Genomic DNA, 9,914 nt, shown 5'->3' with positions numbered 1-9,914 from the left:
TTAGTATTACAGAGTAATGTATGAGAAAAGGTGGCAGTGAGAGAGAAGGTAATTTTCTGTTCCACATGCAAGAAAGAACATTAAAGACTCAAAATGCTACTTCAGTACCTGGTGTCCTATTTTTTCCTGGGAATGGGGCATCCACATCACCAGAAGTATAGCAACCCTACCCATCACATAATGGCTCTGAGTACCCAAGATGTGTGCTGTTTATCATTGTAAAATATGTTACCTAGACCTTCCAGAAACACAGGGACAAAAGGTGTGTTTTAGCACTTTCCTTTGCTAGACAAATCTTTCCCTCTACCCATACAAGGAACCTTGCAGCTTGTTAGCATCTCAAAGACAAAACAGAAGTAGCTTCTTTATGTCCTTGTGTTCCTGTAACTTAGCATGTAAAAGGACATGGAGGGGGACTAGTCACTCTGGATTTTTAAATATTTATTTAAAAATATAATTTATCTGTCTCCTCATCTGTCTTTCCTGCCTTGTTTCCCTCTTAAATGACTTTGGTCCCTTTTAATATTAAAAGTGGTGGAGAGATGTGGCAGTCACTCTTTTATATCTGCTTCCTGCTGTGTTTGCACACTTGCCCACTTAGAAAGTGAAACAAAAAGTCATTTTCCTATCTCAAATTTATAAGGTGTCAAGAGAAATTCAGTAGACAGAAAAAATATTTGATGGACTCTTGAAGGACAGAGAGCCAGAGGTCAAGGAGACACTTATCCTTCTTAGGAAACACCCATCTGCATCTGAAAGGCATCTCCACCCTCAGCAATGCACAAAAAGGCTATAAAACCCAATCTGCACCCTGACCAATGGCACCACTGGTTTCCAGGTCCCCTGCATTCTCCACCATGCTGTTTTTCTCTTCTCTTCTCTATAAATAAAATCTTTCTGACCTCTGCTGTTGGAGTCCACCTGTGTGCTTTTATTCTCAGAGCAGGCACAAGAACCGTGAGTACCTGAAATTCCTGCATGTGTCATTCATGCATATTTGGTCACCACAAAGGGACAAGCTGTCATGTGAGGTTGGTATAGGTTGTGCCAAACTGGGAAAGGCTGCCTAGGAACGTGACCATGAGCATCTGGCACTCCAATGGAGTCTGTTTTCCAGAAGAGTGCCCTGAAAATGTAACTGTGGTGGAACTCTCAGGCTGACTTTCTCTCTCTCTCTCTGTTTTGTTAAGGAGGGTTTCTCCCCTGGGAAACTGATGAAAAGCTCCGAGCCCATTACAGACGTAAGGCAGGCAATCTGAGAGAACTCGGATGCCAGCCAGGTGTTTATACCAGACTGCCAATGCTACATGGGTGGAGCCAGACATCAGTGCACCAAGGCTTCTTTTTTTCCTCTCCTTAAATTCTAACTCTCTCTCTTTCAAGATCTGACCCACTTAAGAGGAGGTCTGAAAACAGCAGGTAGAAAGAAAAGTTTGTCTTCAAGCCAGAAAAGGTGTTCTGGCAGGGCATTCCTCGGTGTCACCCAAAGGCTGGAGATGCAACTTCCTGCCCTGCCCTGAGGTTCCAAAGGCATCTAAGTCTCAAACCCCTCCAGCCATGTCCAAGGCAAACAATCAGATCTCTTGTGCTTCTTTCATGGTGTCCATGGCCTGAGAGTGGAGGTCAACCCTTGCTTCCAGTACTCCAGTACTGCCCTTGGGCAGGATCAACCTGGACAGCAGTGGTAACCAATAATCCCTCATGCATTGAGCCTGGAAACTCTCTTTTCCCCAAATCTCAGTCTCTCCTTCCTCTCTCCCAGGTAGTTCAGGATGAGTATTCCTCTTCCCCTTTGCTCTAAAGAGCAGTGAGCTTCTTTCTTCAGGGAATTTGGGAAAAATCCCTGAAGGCACCAGAAAATGCTAATCTCCAATTTAGGCTTAAACTGTCTTCATCAAGCATCAGTTTAACTGGTTTTGCAGCCTATCCTCAGGGAAAGAAAAAAGTTAAAAGGCAGAGACCTCAGGTCTTCTCCATTTTTGCCCCTTACCAAGCAAAAGCCTTCAGATGCTCTCTCTCTTTTCATAAAAAGTATATATGTCTCACAGAATATATAGAGGGACAAAAGTCTACTTCATCAGGAGTCCCGATCCACACCTCTGCAGGAGTCCTACCTCTGGCCATGCAAGCCCTCTTGTTTACTTTGATAGAGTTATTCCAAGCAGGTAATAATAATACCAGTTATTAAACTGATAGAGGAGAACCAGGCCTACTTGGGTCACAGGGCAAACAGGCAAGTCAAAATAGATAAGAAATTGGTCAAAGGCCACTGGGGGGGGGGGGCTGCACAGAAATGCCTAAAAATCCTCCACAACCCTAGCTACAGGTGGCAGTGGCAGGAGCAAGGGAGAGAGGGGTGCCCTCTCCCACTAGAGTTTCTCCTCAGTTGGGGATGCTTAGATAAAAGGAGAAATCTCTGTTAAGCGGACCAATTTTCCCTTGTTTCCCTTTCTTTAGATGGGGAATTAAACCTCAAGGATCCAGGAAGGATCCCCTTGCCTTCTTATTCAAACATTGGAAAGATCTTGATCCAGAAAGTCTTCAACAAAAGCAACTCAAGTTTTACTGCACCCAGGCTTGGCCACATTGTCCTCTAGAAGATGAGGAAAGATGGTCAGAAGGAGGGAGCATTAATTATAATACCATTTTTCAATTAGATATGTTCTGTAAAAAAGAGGGAAAGTGGACTGAAGTTCCATAAGTTCAACTGAATTGCTGTACAAATGCAGACTAGATACCCAGACCATGGTAACCCTTTGCAAAAATCCCCCAAACTCCCTTGAACCAAAAAACACATCTGATGCATTTAGCTCCTCCTCTTCCTCCTTAACCAGCTACCTTACACACCAGACATCATCCCACAGGTCTCTAGCCCTCAACTTAATTTCTGGAGAGGATAGGGCTCACATTCCTTTTAAAGTGAGTGAACTTAAAGAAATAAAAAAGGATTAGAAAATTACCCAAAAACCCAAATCAATACATCCAGGTATTTAGAGAAGTCAGCCAAAACTTTGAACTGAGCTGGAAAGGTATAATGTTATTGCTATCTCAGACCCTTACTTCTCTAGAGAAACAGTGTGTTTCTCCAGGCAGTCACAGGCTGGAGACAATTATCACTTAGATAAAAGTGGCCTTACAGGCCTGTCTCAGACTGGGCCCTCACAGGAGGAGGAGAGGGAGGTAGAAAAAAGACAAAGACATTGGCTACCTAAAAGGGAACCTCGATTCCCAATTCCAACAGAAAATCAGACAGTACCTAGGTATGACCCTATGTGGGACCATGAAAATGGCAAGGATAAATGAAGCTGTAACCACTTCATCCACTGCATTCTTGAGGGTCTAAGGAGAGCCAAGGTAAAACCTCTTAATTACTCCCAAGTCATGTCTGTACAGCAAAGACCCTTAGAAGCCCCGGTAGCTCTCCTACAGAGACTTAAGGATGCTTTACAAAAGCATACTAACATTATACCAGAGTCACAGAAAGAGGAAATTTTCCTAAAAGATAAATTTCTAACACAGTCAGCACCAGATATGTGTAAAAAGCTTCAGAAACTGGTGGCTGAAGACACCAGAAATCTAGACTAACTGGTTAGTGTAGCCATGTCTGTATACTATAATAGCGACTTAGAAAAAGAAAAGGAGGACTTGGAAAAGGAAAAGAGAAAGGATAAATGGAAGAAAGCTCTGATCGCAGTGCTCAAAGATGCTTTCCTGGGGCAAAGTCCAAACACAAGGACATGCTTTCAATGTGGACGGGGAGGCCATTTTAGGAGGGAATGCCCCCAGAAAAAGATACTTCAGGGACCCTGCCCCATTTGTTGAGGAAAACATTGGAAGGCACACTGCTCCCAGTTCCCAGGGGAACCAAGACCAGAACCTCCCACCCAATGATGGATCCCTGGGCCTCTCATCCAGGCTCTATAATGACCATAAAAGCAGAGGAGCCCCAGGTTAAGCACAAGGTCAGCCACCTTATCAATACAGGAGCCAGCATCTCAACTATTCCTTTTTCTTTCAGACCCATGTCCTCCAAAAAATTACTGTTCAGGGCATATTAGACCACCCTTTAGTGTGTTATTTCACTCAGACTTTAGCCTGCTCCTGGGGAGATTTCCATTTCCCTCATTCCTTTTAATCATCCCAGAATCCCCTACTCCTCTGATACGGTGAGACCTACTATCTAAATTGGGGGTACAGCTCCTTTTACCCCGAGAAGAGTACTTTTGCTTCCCCCAATAGAGGAACATGTAGACCCCACAGTGTGAACAGATGGACACACTGTGGGGGACAGGCACGAACAGCTGCCCCAGTCCTAATTCGTCTCAAGGACCCCTCCTGGTTTCCTCCATCAAAAACAATATCCTTTAAAGCCAGAAGTTAAGGAGGAGCTAATTCCCATAATCAAAGACTTAAAGAGACAGAGACTGCTAATAAAATGTGCCAGCCCATATAATACTCCTATTATTGGTGTCAGGAAAGGACCTTACAAATGGAGGCTAGCCCAGGATATCTGCCTGATCAATGAAGCAGCAGTGCCTCTCCACCCTGTACTTCCAAATCCTTATATGCTTTTAGCCCAAATACCTCCAGGTACTGCTTACTACTCTGTCCTGGACTTAAAGGATGCCTTCTTTTGCATTTTCTTACACCATAAAGTCAATCTATCTTTGCCTTTGAGGACCCCACAAGAAAATCTGGACAGGTCACTTGGACTGTCCTCTCCCAGGGATTCAGAGACAGCCCTTACCTCTTTGGGTTATCTCTAACCCAAGACTTGGCACAGTTGCAATATCCACAAGCTACTCTACTACAATACGTAGATGATCTCCTGCTCTGTGGGCTAACTGAGCCTTTCATTTCACTAGCCATTGAATCCTTACTAAACTTCTTAGCAGATAGAGGATATAAAATCTCTAAAGAAAAAACCAAATTGTGTCTATCTAGGGTTACATATTTAGGTCTTGTCCTGGAGAAAGAAACGAGGGCTCTAGGAAAAGATAGAATCCTTCCAAGTTTCCTCTACCTGATGTTTCCTCTACCTGAAACTCTAAAGCAATTGAGGGCTTTTTGAGGGGTCACAGGATACTGTAGAATTTGTATCCTGGGATATGCAGACCTAGCCAGGCCCTTATGTCAAATCCTTAAGGAAGCACAGGATACCTAGCCCCTTATTGAATGGCATGAAATGTCTGAAAATGCATTCCACTAGTTAAAAAAGGCTCTTATGACAGTTCCCACCCTGGGTCTCCCAGTACAAGACAAGTTTCAATCACATGTCCATGAAAAGGTAGGACTGGCCTTCGGAGTGGTGACTCAACTCTGGGTCATCACTCACTCCCTAGCCAGTAAGCTACTTAAGCAAAGAATTAGATCAGGTAGCCAAGGGATGGCCAGGATGCCTTACAGCAGTGGCTACAGTAAGCCTTCTAGTGCCTGAAGCTCAAAAACTTATGCTAAACCACCCCCTAATGGTTTATACCCCACGTGACCAAGGGGGAATTTTAAACTCAAAAGGAGAACTTTGGCTATCTGACAGCCATCTATTTAAATACCAGGCCCAGCTTCTGGGAGGGACAGAAATAACTTTAAGGACCTGTCAGAGCCTAAATCCTGCACTCCTTCTACTGGAGGCTGAGGGAAACCCTGAACACTTGTGTGAGGAGATACTAGTGGAGAATTATGCTGCCTGACTTGACTTAAATGAACAGCCCTTAAAAAGCCCAGCAGTTCCTTTGTCAAGAATGGTGTCAGACATGCGGGGTTTGCAGTTGTGACAGAATTTGGCATCCTGAAATCCGATCCTCTTTCTCCCAATACAAGTGCTCAATTGGCAGAATTAGTGACACTAACAGAAGCCCTAAGGCTGTCGAAAGAACAGAGTCAACATCTATACAGATTCTAAGTATGCCTTCCTGATCCTGCATGCTCATACGGCCATCTGGAAGGAAAGATAAATGCTAACAAACAAGAACATATTCCCATAAAAATAAAAGAGAGATTACTCTAACAGTTTTAAGGATAACAGCATTAGTTGCAGCACTAGCTAGAATCAGCTATGGGGTGTTTTTCAAGCATGTAACTACAAAAATCCTAACCAAAGTAGTAGAGAACGCCTCAGACCAGTTAGGCCTTGGCATTAAGGACATGCAAAGGTCTTTTTTTGTCCCTTGCCTGTATGGTAATAGATCACCTCCTGGCTCTAGATTTTCTTTTGGCTAAACAAGGTGGGATATGTGCCATCACCAATACTTCCTGTTGCACATACATAAACACTTCAAGCATTGTAGAGGAACATGCAGATTACATTCTCCAACAGGCTAAGTGGCTCCAGGAACAATCTCTTGAAACTCAAGATTCTACATAGATATGAGACAAAATAAAATCCTGGCTCCCCTCCAGGATTTGATTCCTACCCTTTCTGGAGCCTATAGTTGCCATTAACCTCATTCTTGTGTTTAAGCCTTGCCTTTTAAACTTACTTGTCAAGTTTATTTCTTTTCGCCTAGAATCCATCAAACTATAAACGCCTCTGAGGGAGATGAAAATGACCTACTACCGTGGTTCCCCCAACAACCCCTCTCGTGGTCAGCCCTGATGCTGCGGGCCCGTCATACCCTCTGTCAGCAGGGAGCAATTACTAAACAAACTTCATGGTCCCTATTCCTAAGAGCAATTAGGGCAATCACTGAGAGGGGGCACTTGAAGGACTGAACCAAAGGTCAAGGAGACACTTCTCCCTGAGAAATGCCTGCCTGCATCTGAAAGGCATCTCTGCCCTCAGGCAATGCACAAAAAGGCTGTAAAACCCAACCCACTCCCTGACCCACAGGACCATCAGTTTCTAGGTCTCCCTGCATTATCCACTATGCAGTCTTTCTCTTCTCTACAAATAAAATCTTTCCCACCTCTGCTGTTGGAATCTACCTGTGCTTTCATTCTCAGAGAGGGCTCAAGAACCCTGAGCACCTGAAATTCCTGCACATGTCATCCATGCATCACTCTCAGGACCAGGACCTGGAGACATTAAGTTATTCTCTTTCCAAAATAATATCAAAGAGAAATTAGTAAAAGCCATACTTTAATGTAAAAAATTGCTTTTTCTGTAGATAATGCTAAGATTTTTAAGAAAAATCTTTTAAAAAATTAAGATTTTTCAAGTCTATAAGTTTAACATTGAAAACACTTGCCATAGAAATAGTAAAGTAGATTTATAGGTGTTATAAAGATTTCTACTGGTATCAAGCTGTTGTCTGTTTTAGGTAGTAATGATCAAGTCACAGTTACCTTTTAGGATAACCTTTTAGTTGACTACTAGGTGTCTTCTAGAGGGAGGAGGTTGTTCTTAAAGGGATTTAAGAAGATTTTTTCTTTTTAGTCTGAATGAATCTGACTGTTTTTGTTGTAAGAACTTAAATAAAATAGGTTTTTATTTTTGAAACATGAATTAAAAAAGCATATCCTTGGATGTGACATCATTTGATAGTTTTGGAAAGTAAACCGTAGGCTGGAGATCATTTTCCTCTTTGAATAAGAACATTATGCCCTCCCTTTTAGTTACATATAGAAGGAAAGGCTTATCTAAATTTAGAATTACTAGGGCTAGGGCTGATACTAGTTAAATGTTTAAGCTATAAGAGGCTTTTTGTTGTTTCTCAGTTTACTCCAGGTATTTATAAACAGGTCCTGGGTTGTCTCATAAAGGGGCTCTGTTATTACCCCCAAAGCAAGAATCAAGATCCTATAGAACTCAGCCATTTACAGATAAGTTGAGCTATTTATTAATGTTAATTTTTTGGTAGCCCTAGTTTGAAGAAGGTCCATCCTCTTTTTTAGGGGCAAAACATAAATTCTCTGGCATTAAAATGTGGTCTAGATAATTTCCCTTTAGTTGATATACCTATGCATTTTGAAGAGAGGCCCGTATCCTGCACACCCCAAGAACTTAAGGTCATCTATATAATGTAGTAAGGCTACACAGTTTGAAAAGGACTTTAAAACAATTTTAGAATCTGACATATTACATTGAGGTAGAGAGAACAAAGTTTCACATATCTACAGCATTAGATTTAATATTGTTACCCCTTGTAAATATAACCAAGATTATAATTAATAATTGATGCATCATGCTGGAATACATTCAATTGCTGAGAATGAAATCTATAATTATATTGCCTATCTGTCATATGCACGCACAGGACCCATTCTTTTTAATTCTCTTGGTTTTACTTTGGAAGGGCTGCCAGAAGTGGCTCCATTTTTTTGTTGGTTTAAATACAGGGTCTTAGTTGGTCTGGAATTCATTATGTAGCCCAGCCTGGCCTTCAACTCATGATCTTCCTGTTGAGGTCTCCCACTCATTCAGATTTCAGAAATGTGCCACAATGCCCAGCATGACTTTGTTTTTGAAACTTTCCTCATGCTTCTGAACAGTTTCCATCTGAAGATATCCATTGACCAATCACTCTGGTCTGCAGGATAAGAAACCCTAGATGTTCTGATGTGATCCTATATTGGAGTACAAGTATCAGATAGATTGAGAGTCAGCATCAATTAGAAAAAAACCCTCTTTTTCTGGCTAATTTAACCAAGTGAGAGATTTAGAAGAAATGGCCCTTTGTTGGCCTCACCTGGCATTTATTTATTTTTAAGTATGTTTAATTTTGCCTATACTGTAAGTATGTGGTAGCAGTATCAAAAATGCTAATCAAGTTGCACTTCTGTAAAATCTCAACAGAGAACAGTTAAAGTTTAATGAGTAAAATATAAAATAAAAGCAATGAGAGCAAACATTTAAACCAACAAACATTTGAGAAATAAGTGTTTGCTAGAATTTGATTGTAAATGCCTTATAGATGGATCCAAACTGCAATTGACAAAAACACTTAGAACAGCTATTGTTAGAATGTTTTTAAATGTTTAGCAATTGGCAAAACACTTTTTGCTGCATATAGCATTTTAGAATAATAATTATGAAGGTGAAGGCATTAATTAATGACATTAAATTCTCTTTATCTCTCAAATATAAATTTAAAATTCTTTTGATATAAAAATTATATAATATACATGTGATTAATAGAATAAAGCCCCATTTTAGTTCTACCTCTAGAGAAAAGAACATTAATGAATTACAATATGTTTTATTACATATGTACTTTATGAGTGACCAATGTTCAATCTGTAATTAATGTGCATTGAATTTAATTTTAGAGAGCATATACTTAGAGAACATAAGTACATTTAATATTTAAGACAGCAACAATTAGCATCACAGCTGCACAGATGTCACATAAATTTAGATTTTACCTTTTTGAACAGAATTTAGCATATTTGGCTAAGTACAATAATAGGTGTGCAGCACTAACAAAAATAACAGCTTTTAGATCACTTATAAGCTAAGGGAGCCAATGCCAGTGCCCCCAAATTGATTTGTTTTCCACTGAATGAGTGCTGACCACTCATATTAAACTCATATAATTTTAACCCTGTAAACATTTAAGTGAAGTTTAGACATATAGCCCACATATATTGGGGGTGTTAAAAGTATTAAAAATTGAAAAGACAGATACTCAAATGAACTGATTTAATTTGGACACAATTTTCTAAATAGTCAAAAGCCTGATGTAGATAGCATTCCACAAGTGATTAATTATCTTGGTAAAACATAAAATCTCCCCTATAATCAAGTTTTAAGCAAAGATTAGTAGGAGCAGAAACTTTTTAAGATGGAATTAGATGTTAGCTTTACATTAATTTACTAAATTTTTACTTTGGAATTCATTTAGATAACCTTTGAAATTATAGCCACTTAAATCACATACATGAACCTTTAATGAGTCCTACCTTTTATATAACTAAGATAGGCACATATAATTTGTTTTCTTTGGAACATTGAAGTTTTGTCCCATTTTATTTTG

Source organism: Castor canadensis, chromosome 16 (genome assembly GCF_047511655.1).
Source record: "Castor canadensis chromosome 16, mCasCan1.hap1v2, whole genome shotgun sequence".
Lineage (NCBI taxonomy): Eukaryota > Metazoa > Chordata > Mammalia > Rodentia > Castoridae > Castor > Castor canadensis.
Note: the sequence above shows the minus strand (reverse complement) of the source record.